The following is a 25443-nucleotide window of genomic DNA, read 5'->3' as shown; positions in this document are numbered from 1 at the left end:
TATGATAACCCATTTTGGATGTACCTCAGAAGACACATCCAACAGCTGGAAGGGCCACAAACGTACCTCGCCAAGAGGATTAATGGCCTCAGACATGTGTCCTATGCTGCCAGACTGCATGAACTCTTGCATTACTCAGTGGCATCTCGTTTACTCAGAGATGATATTTGCTGGCCAACAAAGCCATGTCCAAGTCAGGCTTAATGGATATGCTCCACCTATGGGAATCCATGTCACAGTGAGCCACACACTGTAATGAGCTACACCTTGCCACAACCATAACTGGAAGATGCTGGAGTGACAGATTCCTGTCACAGGTACTCCCCATGCTTTGGAACTACATCCCTGATTACATTATATGGAGCCCCTCACTAACACTCCAGGGAATCCTTGCAGAGTGGGTGGGGAACAGTGGATACACCCCAGGGATCCCACAATTGGCTCTGCTCCACAGAGGGACAGTTAGTTAATCAATGGGGTGGCGACAGCAGACACATTTTGGCTAGGCTTATGAATGGCCTCGGGCAGTTAGCCAAGTACCTACCTATGTACCTATGAACCTATACATACAGTATCAACACATGCTGATAGCTTAATTTACTGTTCAGGTATTGACTTACCTTGTGCCAATGGCAGTTGTGTGTACAATAGTTGAGGGCTGCCTATGTAGGATGCACACAGTAGACCACCTATACATGACAATTTACAGGTGGTCGTGTGTGTGTGCCATCCATGTTTACTGTGTGTGCAGGTGGAGAAGGGTGTCAGTCCATAGGTGCCTACACTGTCAGTGTGTGTGCTATACATTCCCTCTTTGCCAAGGCATGGGCATACTGGGCATGCCTCCATCTGCCTACTGGGGCTGGCACAGGGTGTTCATGGTCTGAGTCCCTCTGTGCCTGTGGGGCCCTTGGCAATGGTGGTGGGCTGTGAGGGCCTTCACCAGTCTGTCCCTGCTGCAGCTGTTTCCACAGGATCATATTGTGTAGCATGGCACATACTATGAAGATGTGGGCACACATGCCTGGAGAGTACTGCAAGGCTCCACCAGATATGTCCAAGCAATGGAACCATGATTTCAGCATCCCAAACACATGCTCTATGATGATTCTGGTTTGTGCGTGTGCCTCATTATGGCATTCTTGCATGGGTGTGTGTGCATTTCTGATGGGAGTCATCATCCACGGTTCCAGTGCATAGCCAGCATCCCCCACCAGGTGGCCATATGGGATGTCCCCCTGGCAAATACCTGATACAGCTGTGAGGCATGCCAGATGTGGGAGTCGTGATAGCTTCCAGGGCTGCCAGCACACACATCCATGATAATGCCCTGGGCATTGCACATGACCTGGCAGTTGATGGAGGGGTATCCCTTGCGGTTTATGTATCGCCTACCCTGCTCACTGGGTGGTGACTTGATGTGTATGTGCATGCAGTCTATTGCACCCAGTACCTCTGGGTAGTCTGCCACATGGTGGAAGAGACGCATATTGCTGGCCAACTCCTCCTGCATTTGGGGGAAGTATATGTGCTCATTGGCATGTGGTAACATGGCATCCAGGAACTGGTGGAGTACCCTGGATGCTGATGCCTGTGAGATCCCCATGATATCCCCAGTTGGCCTTTGAAAGGTACCTGTGGCTAGTATTCTCAAGCTTACACATACCTTTGTGTCCACTGGGATGGGTTCCCCTCTGTTATTTCTGGCTCTGAGGTGTGGCCAGCACAGCTCAACAAGTTGCTGTATGGTGTCCCTGTCCACCCTGTAATGCTCTACTATCTCCAGATCATGTAGCCCCTGGCAGGTTACCCTGGGTCTGAACACTCTTCTCCTCCTCTGGTGCCTGAGATGGTTGTCAGCATCATCCTCCACACCACCTTCAGTCTCCAACACATGCTGGTGAATCAAAGCTATGGCAGCCCCTAACATGTACATATTAAAAGTTCCCCGTCTGTATACACCAATGGTGCAGAGTGTCTGGGAATACACAAGTGTGTGTGAGGTGCTTTCACACTTTATACTATTGTGCTATGGATGCTGCTGGTGTAATTGGGTGTGTATGTGCAATTCCAGCTGCAGGGTATCTTAATTATGGGTTTTACAGCAGGTACTGCTATTGTGGGGCCTTTGGTGTTGAATTATGCTTGGCTGCCATGATTCATCTATTGCCCTTTACTTCACTTTTCAACCCGATTCCCCTCCCATTGTCAGGCATGCATCCAGCTGCTGGCTTTCTTGTTTTGTACTTTCCCAACCCAGGATTGTGTTGCGAAATGTGTTATGTAGCTGATCTACTGCAAGTTTGCTTTGTTCTGCTGTGACAGTTCTCTTTTCTTTGCAGTACAGCACCTCCCCTTTCCTGTTCTGCAGGTAGCTGCTAGCAGCCTTGTTAGCTGTTGTCAATGGCCCACTGTGGGTTCCTAGGTGTTAATTACTCATTTGTACTCCAATTACCATGCTGCAGCATTTCCTTATTTTTTTCCCGTATCCTTCCTGTTTCAGCTCTGGTGCATGCCTTTTACCGGGTTTCAAGCGCATTTTCATCCATGTTCACATGCACATTTGGTTACCTTGTGTGCTCTCAGCTAAGCAAAGCTATGGCTACTTCAACACACCCCTATCCTGCAGCTTTGCTTAGCAACAGGCAAACCGGATTAGCAATGCTCCAATGTGCTTACAGCTAAGGTGACACACCCCTCTCTTGATGTCATATTTATCTCCAGGCCACACCTCGGTGTTGTAAAGCTACACTGTGAGGTACATCCTTATGCCAACGGGGATTTTGTGATTCAGTATTACTCCTCTCATTTGCATGGCATTGCCTACTAATTCCTAGTTACTGCACAAAACACTGTCACAGCCCCTTAGCAACCCTTGCGCCATGGTGTGGTTTAGCATGCGTGCCATTGACTATTATGGGGAATTCATGAAATGTGTTACATTGCAGTTTTATTCCATATAATTATATTTTCATTGTGATCCCATTTGCGCACCGATGCCTTGCAATTTAACTTCGTGTTAGTGTGGGCATGACATTAAATGTTATTTTTTTATATGTTGTGCATGTTTTTTTATGCCAATGGCTATATATTTAGCCATTGGCATATATTAACAGTATAATACGTGAGTTTGGTCTGCTGTCATGGCTCTGATTTTATGTTTGAAAAATGTAAACCGTGTTTTTCGGTTTACATTTCTGCATGCTTACACTACACCTGCACCACTTCCTAAATCACTATATACCTTCATTTGCATGTTACGCTGCTGCGCATGGGATAATTAGCATACATGCACCAGGAGCTGTGCGGGCGTGGCATATGCAGGTAGTGCATGTGGAAACAGCTCGTATCTGAATTGCTCGGCGGCCATATTTGGTGTTAGATCGCCGATGCTATGTCTGCGCCTTGTGCAAGCTTCATGAATCCCAGGATCTGTATGTTTAACAAATCTGGAGATCATTGACTTGTCATTATCACAGTTCTAAGAATGGCTTATTGCTGTGATCCCCCATAAGTATAATCACATATCTACATCTTGTTGAAAAAGAATGGTTAGATACCTGATGGAGTGCAGTACTCCTCTGCTGATATGTGCTGACAGTTAATATTTTACATACACTTGTTTTGTGTGAAAAAAGTCTCATACAGACTGGTCCACCATAGCCAGCTGCTTGCCTTTTTAACATGCTTCTCATCAGCAGATGATTGCCTCTTAACCAGTCTGTGGTTCTGAAATGTTAATTGCAGACAACACAGCTGATTTGTGCTATCATCAGCCAATCACATGCAACCACAGTACAATATATAGGTCTTCATGTAGATTAGGGGCCTTTCTGATATGTTGTGCTGGACATTACTGGGGTGAGGAGACTACGTCTTTGCAGAGGGTAGGTCTGTAGCAGCAACTTTTTCATAGAGATGAATGTGCTACAGGCTGCAGCTGCTATTGAAAGTAATAGGCATAGGCAGAGAGTGTGAACACTTTGGAGGACAACAAGCTGTAGGAGTAACTGTGGGAGCCATGTCAGCCTTATTGTAGAGGCAGAACCAGAGTGAGGCTACCTTTTCCAATCCAAATAAGGTATGTGTTAAAGGTAAGTATGTTAGGCAACAGTATCACTAACAGAGCACTAGGCCACATATTTGTTGTGTCCTTGAGCAACATGGGGAATAAATATAACAATGCTATAATTCCACTGCAACACACCACTGGATTTGAACCCAGGACTGTATGTGGCAAAATGTACTGTTTGCAAGGGATTTAACAGACTGAACTAGTGAGTTACTGCTGCAGCAGGTGAATTTACAAGATATATGTGCACACATACAGGCTGTGACAAACATGTTTTACATCCATCAGTATGTGGATGAATTTCTGCACCAGGGTCCCAGTTGAACATGTATTGTGTCATTAATCCCTTAGCAGGTGTCTTTCTATATGTTGCTGATAAAAGAGCTCATTTATCTGCTTTCTCAGGCCTCACTTGCACACATTATTATGTCTTTGGCTTTCTAGTGGTGTATTATTGCACCAGAGTGCAAGATACATTCCATTTTTTCCCTTACTTTTTAATTAAGTTTCTGCAGTGCAGCTCATAGCTCCATTGAAACATGCCTAATGACTGTAATTGACAATTACTATATCTTGTTTAAATCACCTGTTTTAATCAAGAGTTGTGTGGAGTGGCAGGGTAATACAGGTGTGATTGTCTTTGGTTCAAAATATGGGACAGGTGTTTAATTTGTAACTGTGTATTACAATTTAAAAAATACATATAGTCAATATAGCTCTATTTAGCTCAACTTAGTGAAGCATCACGTTAAAAAATATAAAGAAAAGAAAAATGGAGAGATAGGAAAGTGGAGAAATGGGGAGCAAGCAGGGGGAGAAACATAGTGAAATTCAGGTAGGGATGTGCAGGAAGTTGGTAGGAAAGAACCATAGCTATCCATTTCTTGTACAACTGTGCACTTTGACAGAATTTGTACATGGCTTTGAACTCTCAACGCCAGAGAGAAGGGTGAGGGCAACATATTGTCAAGCAATTGGACCAAATTATGTGTATCTAGTGTGGATATCCATGTGAAATGAAGAGCTGTGTATGGGACAATATTTTTGTGGGGAACAGGTGCCCTTTTTTAAGGTGAGAGTAGAATTTTGGGGAAAGAACATAGGTAAGTGTGGGGAGGTAAGTTGGGTAGATGAGGATGTATTTACAGACAGACAAGACAAACAAGACAGCAGACGGGGTAGTATGTGACACATGAAGGGGATGAACACCTTGAATAGGGAGGGTGTTGTGGAATCTAAGTCCCATGTGCCTCCACAAGGCACTAGTGAGCATGACTAATATCTCCACGCATGTGACTGTCGGCACTGCTCTTCAACTGCCCTGGGGGTGGCAGTGGTGGTGGCTGGGCATCTGGGCTAGGCTGCCCTACCAGGTTGGCCAGCAAGTCCTCAATCTGGTATAGGCAGTGGTCAAAACCATGGTAGACTACCCTGTGCACCAAAACTGGCAGCTTAGCCTGGGTGACAACAGCCCCTCCACCACCACTCCCAGAGATCCCATCCCATGTCAACATCCCATGGGGCAGTACTATCTGACACCACAAGTACTGAAGGGGCAGAAGAGGAAGCACCACCGATCTGGGTCCCAGATGTGCTGGGACCCGGTTCCACTGCCGGATGAGGCAGGGTAGGCAGATCAGCCAGAACCAGCCTACCTTAACGTGCTGTGGTAAATGAGATATAGCAATACGTTAAGGTTAGTAATAACAAAACCATTGTTAGTATTAACAGAATGGAACATCATATCTATCAATCCAAATACATATTAATGTATATTATGTGTAACACAACATTAAGTAACATAGCAGTCAGTGTGCCAGCATGCCAGTAAGAATTAAGCCATAAGGCCAACAAAATATGTTAATATTAAATCATAATAACATCTAAAAATAATAAATCACATTTTACCAAACTATAGTTTAACAAAATATGTTAATATTAAGTCATGATAATGAATAACAATAATAAACAATTGAAGATAAGGGGTGTTGGGGGGACATTCCATTACTGACAATGCAGACTATATCCCTGAATACACTGATAATAAATACTCTACAGGCATGTAGTGTCAGTTTTGAGTACAATGACTACAATTTTCCTATAGCTGCTGTAGCACATAGATACCTCTCAAGCTGTTAGCATGGGTCAGTATGGGCCAAATAATAACAAATGCAGGTACACAACTACACAGAATACTTTCACATACTGGGGACTTCTATAACTGCCAAGGTGTTCTGTAAGTGGATTTGGTAATACATTGCATTCCAGGTAATTATTTTTCCTGGTAATCCTGTGACAGAAGGATTAGGCTGTTTTAATTACATAACAAGAAATCATGACACTTGAGAGGCATGTTTGTGTAATGTACATAGACTAGACATCAATCATGCCTTAGCTGGCAGGCATGGGAATAGAACCCAATAGCTGTGACTGCAGGGGATATCTGCAAAAAATGTAACAAATGACTCCAGCAACTAAGTACAGACATGCAAGGAATACAGCTGTACTGGAAATATTTAGACAGATTTCTTTAGGGATCAGCAATGCTGCTTAACACTTTATTGGTACTGATGTTAAGTGTCTTGTGAAATCTAAACACAGTATCTGCTCATAACATGGGCTACCATAACCATATACCATTTGTTCCTGGATTGGGGTAGAGATGAGAGCATTATGTGACTGAATTAAGTTTGCATTCTAGAACTATTACAGTGTTACACTTGACTGCAGTGACAGTAGAACACACATGCATGGAATACAGCCGTACAGCACAAACACAATATCTGCCCATAGAGTGGGCTACCTCACCCATATACCTTTATTACCTGGAGTAGGAGGAACAGAGAGTATTATGTGACTGATATTGGCCTGGAGACAGAATTACACTTGACTGCAGCAACCTTACCATAGATAAGCAATGCATACAACTCTACTGCAATGGCTATGCCAATACAATCCTGTGGTATACCATTTTGCTTACTGTTACTGGTATTGTTTATTGCAATACAGTTTTTATTGTTCATTTATTGCACTATAGCTCGAATTGCCCATTTATTGCAGCACAGTTCTACTTGCTCATTTATTGCAGCTCAGTTTTTATTCTGTATACTTTGTTGCAGTAAATGCTTTACTCTTTCTTGCTTATTGCACTACAGTTAGCATGATAAATCCGTACTCAACACACTCACAGTGCAACCTGGCCAGGCTCCCAGCATGGGATTCAACATTGTGAGCCCTTTCCACTGCAGCTGTTGGAAAAGAAGCATGCCATTATGATTACCAGTTTTGCAGACATTCAGCTTGCAGTTTGATAAAACAGTGGAAAACATACTTAACTATTTGTGGGGCATTCCCAGCTCATGTGTCTTGGGCCCAGGTGTCCAAGATTCCCCTCTTTCTCCTCTTTAGGTCGTCATAATGGTGACGACACTGCTCACCAGTGTGGGGCATACCAGTAGCACTGGTAAGTTCCCTGGCCAACAGGTCCCAGGCCTCTGCCTTACATTCTGTGCCCTGGAAACTGCCCTGCATCAGTCTGGGTTCATGATTTTTTACCAGGAGTCCAACAAATACCCTGGTCTCCTAAACACCCCATCTATGCACCCAAAAGTGCACACTTTCACCAGCACTGCCTGCCATATAAAAAGTGGATTAGACTCAAAAGAATGGTGCAGAATTCCTGCCTATTGTGCCTAATATAGGCTGCTTTCCCACACTTACATGTCATTGAGCAACATTAAAAAAAATGCTTCATGTTGCTTAGCATCACATCAAACCAGCTGAGCAAAGCTAAACAGTGCGAAAACTCATACAACCATGGTTTTAGCTAAGCTTAGCATCACGCAAATGGCAGTAGCCATTAGCATGTTTAAGTAGTGCTCAGCACACTGCAGGAGTGCCATATTTCAAAAATTTGTTTTTAAAATTAAACATATATAATAAATTAAATTACAAACATCTTATCACAACTACATACTTGAACCCAGGACATACCAAACATTAGGCTGTAACTCTACTCATTTAGCTACTCGGATATTATGAAAACTAGTATACCTTTGCATATACTACTGGGCTACATGTTTGTGTTGCTAACTACCATGGTGTGCTACACAAACATGCTTAAATAGACCCGAAATAAATAATTAATTACATTTCGTTTCTATTTTTAGATGTGTGGCAGCTGTTGGCTTTGTATGTATGAGCGCCACTTGCCTCTGTGGCTGTCTGCTCCTCACTGCGCAAACAGCAAAATAAATAAATAAATAAAATTTAAAAAATAATAAAATTACGTAATTATGATAATTAATGACATCTGGTTTATATTTTTAGATGTCTTACAAATGTCAGCACAGCTTGGCATTGCTGCACTCTGCAACGTGCAAACATACAGAAAGGACAAAAAAAATCATAAAAATAACATATTACACATTTGAAAGAATTCACAGCATTTCAAAAGTAGCAGGGAGCATTTCAGGGAGCTTCATCTGGTACGTAACATCTGACCAGGCATCCACAACCATGGGTAGACTCTACGCTTTTCCTACATGGATTCAATATCCCCATTCCAATGCTCTCCCTCGGCAGTACACCATCATTAATATGCATGGTGTGTTGTTGAGGGTGAACCGTTGCTGTGTACATGGATACATTCCATGTAGGCTCTACATGGTGCCTTCATGGATTTTATTAAATCTTGGGGATATAAAGAAATAGCCTTTGATCATGAATATATATTTATTTCATTATTATTATTTTTTTTAATTTTTTAACAAGGGTACAGCATTAATTTATTTGGATCTACTTTTGTCTCAACAGGGTAACAATAAATACGTTTATCATTTAAGATGTGTTGAGTTTCCCTCAAGGCTCCAGCAACAGCTTTATCAAGTCCACATTAAAGTCAAAGTTAGCAATCAAATCATCTTTCTGAAGAGGATGAAATTCCCAAAACACTCATTAAGTCTTGTCTTATCCAACAGCCTGTAGATGTAATTACATTTATTCTAAAACCTAAGATTTATTAAGTATGATAGCCATTTTTAAAGGAACCATCATACTCATTTGCTTTTTTAAATACTTTTAATTAATGCATGTATTGAATACCTAGGAGTACAATGCTCCATAAATTCACAAAGTCACAACTAAAATTATTCAGGCTTGTGTGTGTAATAAATATATACATATATATGTGTAACAAGCAACAGAGAAGTGGCAGGCAGCTCTGCCTGAATCACTGCCTTATATGAATATAATCTGAAAGCCACTAATTCATCTGTACTTTTACCTGACATGTTACTCAGAAGTATTTGAAAAACTCATATGATACTGCTCAAGGAAAACAATGCACTTCTCAGAACATGCAGTGATGTTAACCTATTGCTCCAGGAAATTCTAAGAACTTGTTCTGAACTCAGTAGCTGGACCAGTATGTTTCTACATGTGTCTAACATCACCTGTGATAGCAATTTGTAATCAACATTTAAAAAAAAAAATCATCCTATCTCCAGAATATACACAAAGATAACCAAACCTCTGGTCCATTAGGGCTTGCTGGGGAGAAACAAATGCCTGTAGGACTCTTGTGTAGCCTGTAATGCCTATCTCCCACCCCTGCAGAATGACGGTGTGCAGATAGATGAGCCATTGGGCAGGGTCCCTTGGAGATGGTGAAGAGCACAGCTATTTAAACCAGTTCTGGGTTGTGAACCCTTTCTTTCTCTGTACCTAATTAAGAACCATTACTGAGCTTCTTATAACTCAGAAGACCAATTTATACATTTTGTAGGTGAGATCTTCCTACCCATGAGCACTTATATCAAGGGAATTGCATAACTGCTGTTACACTTGAAGGCTAATGGTTCTCTATAACTCCATTCAAACCACCAGGGTTTCTAACTTATACACAGAAAGAAGAATGAAAACATGGGATTAAATCTGCATGGTAAAGGACAATATATCTCACTCATCTATTCTTTACAGATTTGTTGAATCTGTTCGGGTGTTGATCCTATTTTCCCTTTACTATCACAGATGCCATTGCAGATGAATTTCTCTATAGTGTTGTATTCCAGGTGCAGGAAGGACCATGAGGTTAATTCTGCAAAATTTAAACAGTAAAGTGAAGAGTGAAAGAGAAACAGCCAAAGCAAATCACGTGATGGGTTACATACCTAGTTGGGTAAAATATATGATGGTACCAGTTATTGGGACATAGCTGAAACACTGTGCACAGCTCTGGTGGCCTAATGGGAAAAAAAACTTACAATGCTGGTGAGAGCACAGACAAATGTAGCAAGAAGAAGCATGGGGAACATAAGGTATGTCACACTAACAAATGTAGCAAGAAGAAGCATGGGGAACATAAGGTATGTCACACTAACAAATGTAGCAAGAAGAAGCATGGGGAACATAAGGTATGTCACACTAACAAATGTAGCAAGAAGAAGCATGGGGAACATAAGGTATGTCGCACTAAGGCAGACTAAAGCCTGACTTCATTCATTCAGTAAGAGAAGTGACGAGAGAAACATGCTATGTGTAAATCAGAGACTAAAGAGTCAATATGGCTACATTAAACTTACTTAGGACAGGACAAGTAGAAAGATTCAGGGCCACCAAATCAAGGGAACAGATTTGAATCTAATATTAGAGAGCATTAATTAGAAAATCGGTAGTTCAAGCTAAAATAATTGAGTCTTTTAGATTCTGTAGAGCTTTTTGAAAGGAAAGGGTCGAGTACTGGGAGTATCTGCCTTCAAGCAGCTATTTCAGTCAGGCACACTAGGCAGATTATTGATCTCCTATTGTCAGCTAGTTTGTGGAATTGATTTTAAACGTAGAATAGTTTCAGTTACCAGCTTCCTTTAGAACTTGATAAAATACATTAAGTAATATACTTGTCCCTGTAAATGGTATATTTATTGCACCTCTACAAAGTGCCTGTAAACATTAATACAATGTATGCTTTAGCAAAAACAATGGGAACTATCTTAATATTTAAAACCTATTAAATATGTTCTTTACAGGCAAGCTGTTTCAAAGCATGATTGTCTAGAAATTGTAAAAAAAATGTAAAATCAGTTTAATATATTTACTGTTTTTCTTGCTGTAAATCTGTGGACTGTTATTTTGGCCATTAGAATTATAAGACCAGTACAGTGATTGTGAGAGGATTATATGCTAACTTTGAAAATTTAGTACCATGAAATGTTCTCCCAACCCAAAATTGCAGTCATCTCACAGTTAATTTACATAGTTAATGAGTGTGTGGGTACAGTCCCAGATTGGCCATTGGCTTTGGTTTAGCAGGGTGTGTTATGTACTAATATATTTTAAAATTGTTATTTTAAGATAAAACACTTTGTTAGTGAAAGCGTGCTTTTTTTTTTTATCAACAAAACAGTTTTCATCATCATCGTGGTGGTTCCGGTAATTTGTTGGAAAATTTAGTACCATGAAATGTTCTCCCAACCCAAAATTGCAGTCATCTCACAGTTAATTTACATAGTTAATGAGTGTGTGGGTACAGTCCCCAGATTGAGGGCACAGGGGGCTTTGTCCCTTGCAAAAACACTTTAAACAGTGCAACTATAAGTTTCATTGTTGGCTGCATAACTACAGGAATGATACTTTATTTTTCTGTATTGCAGAAATTGCAACAGCTGGCTTTAGTAAGAAATTCCATCAATGTTTCCATATCTGGTTGCAAAATAAGCCCCTCATAGTAAACAGTGTTTGTTTGCTTACATAGTTGGTATATTTGCTAATAGATTAATTAATGCAGTACTCCTTTCTGTCCTTGACCAAAATGAAAAATGTACAAGGAAAAAGAAGGCTGCTACAATATTGCTTTAACTATAAAAGTGAGTGTTGGCAATGTAGGCTTTTAAGCACACAAGGAAAGTAAGTCCAGCTTAACTGTAGGCACTAATTAAAAAACAATGTAGGAACAAATTATATATATATATATATATATATATATATATATATATATGTGTGTGTGTGTGTGTGTGTGTGTGTGTATATATATATATATATATATATATATACATATATATATATATATATTCTTGTGTGTGTGTGTGTGTGTGTGTGTGTGTGTGTGTGTGTGTGTGTGTGTGTGTGTGTGTCGGTGTTATGTGTGTCGATATTGTCAGGTAGATATATATATATATATATATATATATATATATATATATACATATATATATATATTCTTGTATATATCATGTACTCTCCAGATATAACTGTTTCTATATTCTTCCATACTTTATTGTTTAATTTGCACATGTGATATAGATAAAACTTGCAGACTGATATTTCAGTTCACCACCTCACATAATGAGTGGTGAAGCGTTGCTATCATGCATGGACAGAAAAACCTTACCTGCAGACTCTATACAGTTCCGTACAGGCCCCTCTAGTGATCAAACTTTCTAGTGCTATGCCACATGCCTTCTACCAGGCTTGCCCGATGATGTAAATTACTCACTTCTGACACTCCAGTGTTTTGTGATTCTGCCCACCAAAACCACTGATACCACAGTCTATGAGATGTGGTCTGTAGCAGCTGAAGAGCAACCAGTGTCCACAATACATGGCACCCATGGGTCCTGAGTGCTTGTAGCATGGCATCATTCTTAGCTTGTCTGAAGTTACCCACCCTCTGCAGTCTGCTTCCCTTTGAGAACATAAGGACATCTCTGGAAACAAGAGACATAGCTGTAGGCCTGCTAAGAACAGTAGTCTACCAATTGCAAACTGTGGGTTGCTTTAAGTATAAACCTCATTACAGATTTGCACTGAAACAGGAACATAGTAGTCACTGTGGTAGGGGTAAATATGTCTGTATACAGTTCTGGGTGGCTGCCATACAGAAGTCCACAGGGATATGCAAGGAAAGGTTGTGCTTCACAGGCAATATGGTTAGAGGACACCTAGGAGGCCACAGATGACACTAAGATTATGGGTTATAATGTTGGTGTTACTCATGGCAGGGCCACATTCATATAGGCATATGCACATAGCAAGTCTGTGTAGGAAATACAGGATTCCTTATAAAGAGGCAATCCTGACAGTGGGCTAACTTCCTACACTACAGTGTGTATGTAAAGCTCCATAAATTATGTATGACCTATATACAGATACAAATTGCAGGCAGGCATAATACAGATAAGTATATCAATCTATATTTTGTTCTGTGGCAACAGCACACATGTATAACACACCCAAGAAAGACATCTTTTCTCAGTGTTGCAGAGTAATATGGCCTCCTCACGGCTGTCTCTTCCTTAAACCATGTTCCTCTGTTACCTGAAAAGTTTTTGAAGCTGCTGTATTGGTACTGTTGCCACTGATACTTCTTTCCTGGTATGCAGTTTTGTGTTTAAGATGGCAGCGTGTCTGGTTAAGTTATAAATATATAGGAGGTTTGGAATTTTTATTCAAATGAGAATGGATTCCACCTATATCTATGAATTGCTATATTTTGGTGAAGTAGCTAGGCAGCCAGATTTCCAGCACATATTGCCAAGCACCAGAAGGGTCATGTATAATAATGTCTGCACATCGCTGCACTGGTTTCAGTTCAGAAATCACTTTCTGGAATGAATCACAGGTTACTATATTGTTTTACAGGATTTTTTTTGTGGTGATGGCTGCTAATACTGCTGTCCATATGGTGAGTGTCTACCTTGTCTGCTAAGGAAGGCAAAATCATGATATTTCTCCTATACAGTTAGTTCAGGGAGTGGCTCCTGTGATGCTGGATGGGTCCATTTAGGAAAGTGTATGCCCAATTCGACCTGGCTGGGCTGCTAACTGAGGTTATTGTCATCCCTAAGACCAGTCAATAATGTGGGTATCAGTATGATGACCTGCACTTCCATCACCCTGAACAGTTTCAGCTCTGGGAAGCAGAGGTCAGACAACACCAAAGGTACAGCAAGCGTGTGGCACTGCTACTGTTTTTCAAACTGTAATTTCATTTTTTTTCTTTCATTTAGTATAGTGTTCCTAATGAAGGTTGCTTTCTCCAAAAGGTACCAGGATGTACCTGTTGAGCTGCAGTGAGGGAATGTATCCATGCTGTGTATGTTAATGATCTGCATCCTATGGTACAGCTTTAAATGTAATCTCTACAGTAGTTAATGTGACCAGTTGTTGAGGAAGAAATTCCAGGCAAATTTTCCATTTCAGAGTTCTGGCTTCCATTTAATCTAAAATCTTCAAACTAAGTTTTTTTTTTAATGTTTTATACAAATTACTTTTCCACAGTTTATACTATAACCATTCTTCAATGCTTTCTTGAGAACAGGATGAGGTTTACACAGTTATCTGTCAGATGCTGTGTAGTGAATAAAGGATAGAGTTCCATTGTCAAATCCTTTAGTGAAACAAACTCAATTTAAGTAGTGACAAAACACTGGCAGAGGTCAAGAATTAATATTTCATTCCTGGTTGGTAACCACAGATTTTTATTCTTTGTTGGTGACCTGTGATGACACCACCACCCTAAAGATCTCTGGCACTCCATCCGCATAACAATCACTTAGCAAATGGATCTAGATTATAGACATATCATCACTGTAACCCCAATTTATAAACTATGACAATATCATTATACAACTGTTTCCAAAAAGGGATTTCATTCAGTTAATACAAGAATCACAGTTTGTGAAAACATTGCAAAATGGCCATACATTAGTTACCAATATGGAGCCCTAACATCTATACTTTAAATTATTTCTAAAAGATGAGCAAATGGTATGAGAGTAACTTTAACTCAAGAAAGATTTGAATTTCAATCTTCTGATCAATGTTTTAGCATTAATGTAATCAAACCTCATGAGGTGCATGACTGTCATTGCAAAAATTATTTTGACTCAAAAAGACCAAAATTAATCTTCCGAGAAAGATGGAATCACCTGGACACTATTCAGCCATGATGTGGGGTACAGCGGCAATTGCCAGGCTTATAATTTTTCAACTTTATGTTCAAAATGTTCCCATCTCTCAGTATCTTGTGCTTCTGTTTTCAGCATGTTGTCTGCAGACTCCCATACAGAGAACAAAGACAGTAGCTTTCTGTATTTTTGTCCCAGAAATCAGTCCCAAAGATATAGGAGCAACAGAATATCTACATTTCCAATATGTTAGTTCATGAAGAAGAGTCCTAAAATGGGCAAATTTAAAATCAAAATCAATTTATTACAAACACCTGTGTAAAGGTACTTCACTACACCTGCAAAGTCTTGTACTTCTGCAAATTTTCAATACATTGACATTACTTATAAAGAATGCAATTTGCTTTGTAACACATCTTCAGTGCCATTGTATTTGTTCACATGGAGTCCAGCACTATTTGTTCACTTGTAAATCAGACTCCGCTCCTGCTTACCAATGTCGTACTGTTACAATAATAGAGAAGGTAGCTTTATAGTGATGCTGTCTTGATATTTCAGTTTAAAATCATGAACATTAGTCATGTTATGAATCTATATTCATTTTGGAAAAAGCAACTTTGTGTAGTAACATCATTGTTGAATATTTTTTCCAAAGCATGCAGTATTACCTTTTCTTGGAAACTATCAGAATAGCACATCGGTTAAAATGACGCTCCAACACTATTACTGAATGGAATGGTTTCAGAGGATACTCTCTAAGTTCAGGAAGTAACACAACTCTCAAAATAAATTTTGGCCCTAATCACTGGATGTAGCATTGGTCAGTAGGCTGAAAGAACTCTGCATGGTATCACAGATTTCCCTGCACAATGACTCTGCCATGGGACAGAATGTTTACTAAATTACTATATGCTGCCATGAAACACTACTACAGTTAAGTAACAAAACACTGTGCCTCCCTATCATCAGCATTGTCATAAGTCAACATGCTACCAGACGCTAACATTCCACCATCTGGAATAAGCAGTGATATTAGACAGAAGCTTTTCCCCTCATCAGCGAAATCTTAAGTTAAAATGTTACTGTATATAGCAAACAAGGAGTTCCCCAGCTGTCTGGCAGATCGATGCCCTTTATTTGTGAACTTCATGTATATTATAGTGGTGTCCACATTTCATACATTATTGCTGGGATTAACACCTCCACCTGGCAGATTCTCTATGTCATAAGTATGTAGTTGTGGGCCATAACTAATCACCAACTCTGCCTGCTAACATAAATAAGTAGTTACACAGAAAGCCCATATCCCCTCATGACTAGAACTGCTGAGGGTGACACATGTGGTTGTTAGCGGCATCCTAACATTATAGACCAGAACATATTTTAGATCATCTTTCTACCATAAGTGATAATATCATGTCAGGAATGTGCAGAGTGCTTTACGTTGGCATATGGGAGTAGAATAACTGTCAGACAACAAATCTGCTTACTTTTTAAAGGCAGAGTCATCCAATGGAAAGGTAAGAGAGCACTACAGACACCCAGTTATTGTTGTATAGATATACTGTATAATATCTATATATGGACAATATCAGTGGTTTTTATTGCTGTTGTTCTACAGCTTTTGAACAGTTTCTTCAAATGGTCTGCCCCCTTACAAGTGACATTGATGCATGTCAGGATGATGCCACAGCATTACATGTCAGCATCTGGGAATAGATCATCTGTCAGTTATTGTTGACAATAATTAATAACATTCCCACAGGTTAAAAATTTACCAAATCACAGCATACTATCCTGACAGAGTTACAAAGCTGACACTGAAATACAGTGACCAAATCATCAGTGGCACTGTTGTATGTTGGAATACAACCAGATCATGTCAGGCCACTATCAGGGAGCAGCAAGTGTCATGTAAATGGTCTGTCATTCATTACTGATTGTACTTAGTATCAGAATGGTGCATGGTTCAGGCAAATGTTAGCACTGCTGGTTGAAGAAGTGAGTGTAACTGAAGATGTGGTTCCTGATGCAGTAGTGGTTATTTCACATAGAAGAAACATCTGCTGCATTTACACGACCACAGACCTTATGCATATCAGGGAATCTGCCCACTGGAGCGAGTCTTTTGATGTGTGTGTGTGTGTGTGTGTGTGTGTGTGTGTGTGTGTGTGTGTGTGTGTGTGTGTGTGTGTGTTTGTGTGTGTCTGTAAAATGCTAATTGAAAGAGAAAGTGTTGTGATGTATAAATGTAGTATTTGGAATATTTGAGCATTTGTGCATTTGTTAGACAAGTACACTACTTTTTGTCAGGTATGATTGTCATGAAGTTAGATCTGGTCATGATGAATCTTCCTTTATTTTTTATTGTATTTATTTATTTGTTTATTTATTATGGAGTTCTAAGGTTTTGCTGTTTTGTATAGTTTAATCATATTTGCAATCACTTTGCATTGTCCACAGATGAAACCTGAGTAAAAATACTTTCCCTCAAGTAGAGCTATGGACATAAAAAAAACACACACACACACACACACACACACACACACACACACACACACACACACACACACACACACACACCAGAATCAAGTTCCCTGCCACAAAGCCTTTCAGAAGCTTTAGCAAAGAACTACATAGTCACACACACTTCCTGCAGGCAATCTTTGGAAAGATGAGGGGTCCAAATGGAGAGATGATAAGTCAGCAAGAAAAGAAGAGTAGTATTGCTGGAACTGAATTCATCCTCAAGTCTTGGTGAGTACATCCATGAGGTGGACCCTGTTTTTCAAAAAATCTTACCAAGATGACATTGATATATAGACTGTATTTTATGCAGCATATATCATGGACAGATGTTGGTTAAAAATTAAAAAAAAAAAGATACCTGGGTGCACATGACCCAGGATAAAAAAGTGCTCAATCCTGGTATGAGTGCTGGTGCCAGGACTGGAAAAATGGCAGTGCAGAGTCCTCAAGACATGGAGGCATTCCTACAATGGGACTGGGACTAGGCCAGGTCAGGGAGGAAGATGCCCCCCCCCCCCTACCCTGCTGAAGAAGGAAGTAACAGTTCACAAAAATCACAAAAAACGATAACCTAAAAAGAGCCATAAAGATATTAGAGTGGAGTATCGGGTATAAGAAAGAAATTCTGCATTGTTACTATCATGCAAGAAGGCTAGAATTTCCAGACAGAAGATATACAAAAAGATTAAGCTAGAGAAATTAGAGAAAAGAAAAATACTTCCACAAGACAAACTGTCAGAAGCGTCAAATAAAAATATGTGTTCATTAATACAAAAGATTTACAAATAACATTATATAGACTAGGAAATCTTAGGCTGTTTGGAAAAAGAAGTGACCGAGGAAGTAGGAAAAAACAGAATCTAGAGACTTTTGAAAGGTATAAAAAAGAAATATGGATATGGGAAAGAATGAAAGATCTGATATGGTGCAATATGCAAATGAGAAAGCTAAAGGCAGCCTCAAAGATATTCAAAAAGGAATTCAGGCAAAGGCATCCAGATATGGAAACATTTACAATAAAAAAGTAAGATCACCAAGAAGGAACGTAGAACAGAAGATCAGTGAAGTAGAAGTTAATAAAGTAGAAGATGAAGTCATGGAGTACTTGTGAAGTGAAGACTTTAGTGCAGAAAGTCTAACACAGGTCATATCACAGCATGATGAATCAACGACTCTCCAAAGTAAGGAGACGCAGGAGGAGCAGGAGACATCTGAAGAAGAAATATGTTCATGGGAAAGAAAAAGAGATTTAATATGCTGCAATATTTATGGAAAGGAGAAACAAAACTAATCAATACAAAAAGAGCAAAAAGGGCAGCACCAAAAAATATTTATAGAGAAATACAAGCAAAGGCATCTGGTATGGAAAATCTTATAATGCAAAACATAAGAAAACAAAGAGGAAAAGTAGAAAAGAGGATTAGTAGTGGAGACGTTAAAGAAATAGAAACTGAGGTTATGGATTACCTGCAAAGTGAAGGATTTAGTGTAGGAAATCTAACTCAGATATCATCACAGCAGAATAGACCGATGGATCTCTGAATTAATGAAAAAAACAGTGGAGTGGAAAACTTCTGATCAGTTGCTGTATGAAGATACTTTGGAGCCTTTCATAGGAAACTAGTACAAATGTTCAGCTGAAGTTGCACAGCAAGAGAAAGGAACAGGAAACTGTGGCAACAGTAAACAGTCAATGTCATAGAGTGATAGGCCAGTGCGCTCCCATATGAAACAGCAACAGATGACACAGGTTAAAACCAAAGAGAATGTGGCATGGGACTTTCTATAGAATGTCTGCAGGAAATGGAGAACAAAGAATGCACCTTCAGTTTAGAAGAAAATAATCTAAGAGAAGAGTTGCTTGATTAATAGAAATGGTCAGATATATTAAGATCAATGAAAGAAATATACTACAGAAAGTCAGGAAAATCCAAAAAGTTAGAAGTTTGATAAAATAAATGAACACAGTAATTAGGACTGTCTGTAGAGATTCAAGTGCTATAACAGAAGTAAATAGTATATATTGCTGTGCAGTTAAATTAATAACAGATAGTCTTACTGTGACACCCTTGCACTGGCCCAGTAATCAAGGACCCTCAATCCTCACCATTAACACCAGTGAGAGGTGTCCATATGGGGAAAGGATAATAAGTACACACACTGTAAAGTACAATTTTCCTTAAGAGGACACAGAGATCACAGTCGGTCTGGGGCTGGTTTCTCGCTTTCTCTCCAGGTCCCCAATTAAAGGATCCCCACTGGCACAGGTATAGGGTCCAGATCTCAGCCTAGTGGGCAAGCTAAAACCTCCAGCACCCTCTCTGTCCAACCAGGGCTTTGTGTCCCTGCCTAAGTAGCTGACACACACACACACACACACACTTTGAGATAAGAGTTTATACAACCACATAGACACTCCTGGGGAAGGCTGGCACAGGTTCTCCAGCTGTGCCCCTTTTACCAAGACAATACGGTAGAAATCACTGCCACCACCCAGCTAATATTTATCAGCTACTCAAAGGCCCTTATGAAAGGGTGTCCAATTATACTGTGCAATACTATTATCCAAATGATAAGTGTGACCAGTCAAGACTTATTTGGAGTGACTTGGTACAGTATCACTATATACATGCAATGTACTCTTAGAGGTTATCTCTACACAAAACAGCCACAGGTGAAAGGTTTAAAATATTTAATAATAAATAATAAAAACACAAGACAATATTTTCTTACTACACAGTGCTAGTCAAGAGTTCAGAGATCACAAAGAATGTTTAAAATAATACAGAAGAAAAGTTCTGATATCACAGAAAACATACTATTCTAATCTTCCTATTTCCTAGCTATATCTAAGAGAATATACAGTTCTAAAATCTTACTTACATATAGATACAGGCAGTGCTGGTGATGCTGGATGTTCTTAAGACAAATGGTCTCATGCTCACATTCTTTCTTTCCTTAAATTGATAACACAGTACCACTGATACATTCCAGATTATATAATTTCTTTCTGGTTCTCAGGCTAACAGACTCTCAGAGGTTAATAGACCCTTTGATCTTGCAGCTGGTCATGAACCAGAGCAATAAAAGAAAGTATACATGCAAATTCTAGCTATTAACTCTGGCCTCAAAACAATAGGTAGAATTCTTTCATTCAGACATATCGGCTCCAAATTTTGACATCAAATACAGTCATAAATTGCTTGACTTAGCTTTCTTACAGCAGAGAGCACTGTTGTTACATTTTTGCAGTTCAATATCTAATGCAGTCTTTTCACATTTAAGAGGGCAAGCCTGTGGCTTACATTAATATTTACAAATGACAGAATTATCTACAAAATTCTATCTGGCTAGGCTGGCAGCCTTCACCTATCTTCACACTTACCACAAAAACACAGGGTGGTAAGGGAAAGGAAAGGAGCAATTGAATGCCATCATGGAAGTATTGAATAGAGAAAACTATAAAGCAATTTATACAAGAAGTGTCACTGTTAGAAGAGGATCGAAGAGGGAACAGAGCAACAAAAATACTCAGAAAGATAGACATGATAAAAGCAATGTGCATTATCAGAACAGATCAGTATCTATTGTGCACTATAGCAAATAAAAACTAAAAATATCAGCACAGGCAGAAAAAAAGAAGATATGCTAATAAATATAAAGGAAATGTACAAAATAAGCAATTTACTGATGACTCAAAAACGTTTTATAGGGAACTAGGAAACGAGGCAAAAGAAATTGAACTTCCACCAAAATGAGAAGAAACAGATACAGTTTGTAGATATATGTATGAAGATCACGTGGAATATAATGTTGCTAAATGGATAGAAGAATTAAAAGAAAGACTAAAAAGTTCAAATGTACAGGATATGAAATGGGGTGAAGTAACAGCCAGAGAGATTGAAGCAATGTTAAGAAAAGCTCCTTACTGGAAATCCCAGGCCCAGATGTGGTACCTATCTTCTGGCTAAAAATATTAACATCTTTACATGAAGACTTAGCCATGGGTAAGAACTATTTATATGTGCACCCCAAACAGACACCAGCCTGGTTAACAACAGGAAAATCAATACTCCTACTTAAGAGTGAACCTGCAAGCTATCCTAAAAACTATAGACCATTCACTTGCCTTCCAAAAATGTGCAAACCATACACTGGAATTGATGCCAACAGTTTTTAGAAGAAACCTCAATTATGGCAAGAGAACAAAAGGGTAGTAAAAGAAATTCATATAAAACAAAGGATAATTTTCTGTTAAATAAAGTCATAATGGAGATGTGTACAAAACGGGAAAATCTATGTATGGTATGGATAGACTACAAAAAAGCATTTGACAGTATCCAACATTAATGGATAAAAGAGTGCTTATAAATGTATAAGATGTACCAGAGACTGATTGATTACATTACTGCAACCATAAAACAGTGGCAAACTACTTTGCAGTTAAGCCATGATAAAGGACAAATTATTATTCCAGGGATAAAAATTGAAAGTGGAGTATTTCCAGGGTGACTCTCTGTCACCGATGTTCTTTTGTCTTATGCTTAACCCATTAAGCTGTCTACTTGACAGATTAGGTCATGGCTACAATCTGGCTCCCAGAAAACAACCAAGTAAAAAGAATTCTCATCTTCTTTTTGTAGATAATTTAAAACTGTACAGTTCATCTGATGAGGAACTGAAAGCACAACTGCAAATGGTCAAAACTTTTTCAGATGATATAAGAATGTCATTTGGTCTTGATAAATGTGCAAAAGCAACCTTTAAAGAAGGAAAGCTGCAGCACCAAGAAAACATCAGTTTGGGACAGGATAATGTGAGATAAAAGAACTTGAGCAAGAAGGAGTGTATACATATTTGGGAACTGATGAAGGATCAGCAACAAAACATGAACAAATGCAAATAAAACTTAGTAAGGAATACTTTAGAAGACTTAAATTAATCCTGAAAACAGCATTGGCATCTAGAAACAAAGTCCAAGCTATAAACCAATTTGCTTTTCCTGCCCTAACTTACAGTTTTAGAGTGGCTGACTGACCCCAAAAGGTCTTGGAAAAGTTGGACAGAAAAACAAGAAGGATGCTTCATGCTCATCAAATGATTTATAAAAAAAAACAGTGCATAACAAGATTATATATTCCCCATTCTGAAGGAGGTATGGGCCTCCTCTAAATTGATTACATGCATAGATTTGCAATTGTGGGGCTCCATGCATATCTGCTGACCTCACAAGACTCAAACATAGTGAAAGCTTTGAAACATGAGGAGAATAACTTTAAGGTGACTTCAATGCTTAGCTCAGCAGAAGCATATCAGTGTCAAGTGGAAATGGAAACCCGAGGTAGATAAAAATCAGGCAGCAACTGAATGTGCCAAAACACAAAAGAAAGAATATAAGGTGAAGGATCAGCTGAGAAAGCAAGAAATTTGGAAAATGCATAAATATAGCTGTAAGCAGAGAAAACTCATGGAACAGCCTCATGTTGATAAGGATTGAATGCAAGAATGATTAAGGAGAGGTGAATTTTAAACCAGAAGACCAAAGGTTGATATAGGCAGCCCAAGATAGTGGACTATATACATATTGGTTTACAAAGTCCAATGATCATGTGGGAGAAACAGAAAAATGTAGGTTTTATAAAACAGAATTGGAAACAGTCCCACATCTTGTTGCTGGTTGCAATATATTAATGGCAGAAAGACTGTATACTGAAAGACATAATATTGTGGCAAGACTGTTCACTGAGGATTGCACAAACATTATAATACTGAATAAGTTGAAAAAAATACTGAACATGAGCTACAAAGCATCATAGGTAATTATGAATTTTATATTACATGGGATCATCCATTACCAACAATTTAAAAAACAGACGCCAAAAAAACAAATATATTAGTCCATGAAAAGAAGACAAATGTAGCATTGATCACTGAAATTCTTACACCCAGTGACTACAGTGTCTTATGTACATAGAGACACAAAGCAATACATTATCAGGATTTGCAGGCAGAAGGAGGGCAAAGTGTAAGAAAGATACCCAGACAGTTCCTGTAGTAGTAGGTTCAATGGGTCTTATAAAAAAGAATTTACAATAATATTTAGATATCTTACCAATACATGTAACTCTATGAATTGCAGGAGGAGTCATTACTGGGCACATTGTGGGTGCTGTGAAGAGTGCTTCTGGCTAACATCAAATTTTGAAACAATATTAATTTCATGAGCTTTAGTCATGCTTTGACTTAGAAATGGGGTCCATTCCTGTCATGGTATTAGAAACCCAAAAGACTTGGAGAAGTTAAAAAGGCAGGCTGACCAGAACTTGCCTACAACTGCAATGACACCACTGACTTGAAGGAACCAATCAGCACCTCCTCTACATTTTCACTTGCTCTCCTTAAAAGCTTGTTCCCATGACAGCTGCCCCTTCTTCCCTCCAACAATATGGTATTTTGTGTGCACATCATTACATTTTCTTGATTACTTTCAGCTCAATTATTTGATATGCACTCATATGAATGGAGTAGAAGGTGACAACTGTAGAACCTCCAACAGTACTTTGGAAATCATAATTTCAAGGCTGGACCATTGCAGACTGTAACACTTGCAACTGTAGTATAAAATGAATCTACCAGTGAAGGAAACAACTGTAGCAGATATACGAATCAGGGAATAAATAATACATGCTTTCTGCAGAACTGTCTGGACCCCAAGTTGGAGGGGGAGGGGCTGGTCCCCCATATCTAGGTTAATATTTTCTTTCTGAACCTGAATAAGCTTGAGGAAGTGTTACAGTTATAGGGTTCTATAGTGCTCCTGTTGCACTTATCTCCAAGGTCACTAGAATACTAAATTGACCATATGTCTGGAAGGCAGAGTCTCCAATGTTGGAGAGAGCAGTGACAACCACCATTAACAGGTAAAGGTCAAGTTCTATTTTACACAATTAATCAAGGATTCCAAAATTTTGGCTTGCAATGTTCCAGTCCCACAATTTTCACTTCTGACATTTTATGAACTACTATTTATATGAACAAATACATCATGGGGCACTGTTTTTTGATATGTGATATTTCTGGCAGAGAATGTCACTTGATGAGTGATGACGTTACAAATCTTGAGATGCCTTCCTTTATCCTACAGTATATGTTGTATGCAGTTAACATTAGATCCTTACATATTCTGTTTATTCATTGTTTTATGTTATTTTAAGGTTTCTGCAATGATTTCAATGAATTTGTGGTTTTGGGCATTCTTGTTTGCATTACAGAAAAATCTTTAAAATGTGTATTTGATGACTAGATGCAATCACCTAGGGATAAGGGTTGAATTCATTTCAATTTCTTTTTTTCCTTTTCTGCTGATTATTTTCAGTAGATTGTGTTTTTCTGTTGTCTTTTGAGGTGTGATTTTAAGGAAGATGCATTTTTGTTTCCTTTATGCTATTCCAGTTAATTTATAGTTTTACTGCATGAGATGGGGGAGTTTGGAGTTGTCTTTTTGGTGATTTAAAAACAAAGTAATTCATGCCTTGCACTCAGGCAGGTTTAGGGAGTAGGTGTAGGGTTACAAGGAAAAACTTTTACCTTCCACTTTAGGGCTGATACCTATCAGGGATTATGACTATGTTTTGCACTTTAGATTGTTGCTTCAAGATGCGTGCTAAATGTGCAATATAAGTGAAAAATGAATTTGCGGAGGGTTTTTGTTTTTGGCATTATGTCCTACGGACAATTCTTCAATTATTGTACTAGCCAAAGGGATTTTACTTTTTGTTCTAATTATAGTCTTGTCACATATAGGTTTAAAACATGATTTTGTTATTTAATTTTATTTACTCAAGTAATTTCTAGTTACTCTTCTGCACTGAGGGTAACAAGGGAAAGTATATTAGAAAGGTTACTGCATACTGCTTCTATTTACAATTCAAATGAGAG

The sequence above is a fragment of the Protopterus annectens genome, chromosome 9.part0 (assembly GCF_019279795.1).
Source record: "Protopterus annectens isolate FY-2018-M chromosome 9.part0, PAN1.0, whole genome shotgun sequence".
Lineage (NCBI taxonomy): Eukaryota > Metazoa > Chordata > Ceratodontiformes > Protopteridae > Protopterus > Protopterus annectens.
The sequence above is the reverse complement of the archived record's forward strand: the minus strand, read 5'-3'. Positions refer to the sequence as shown.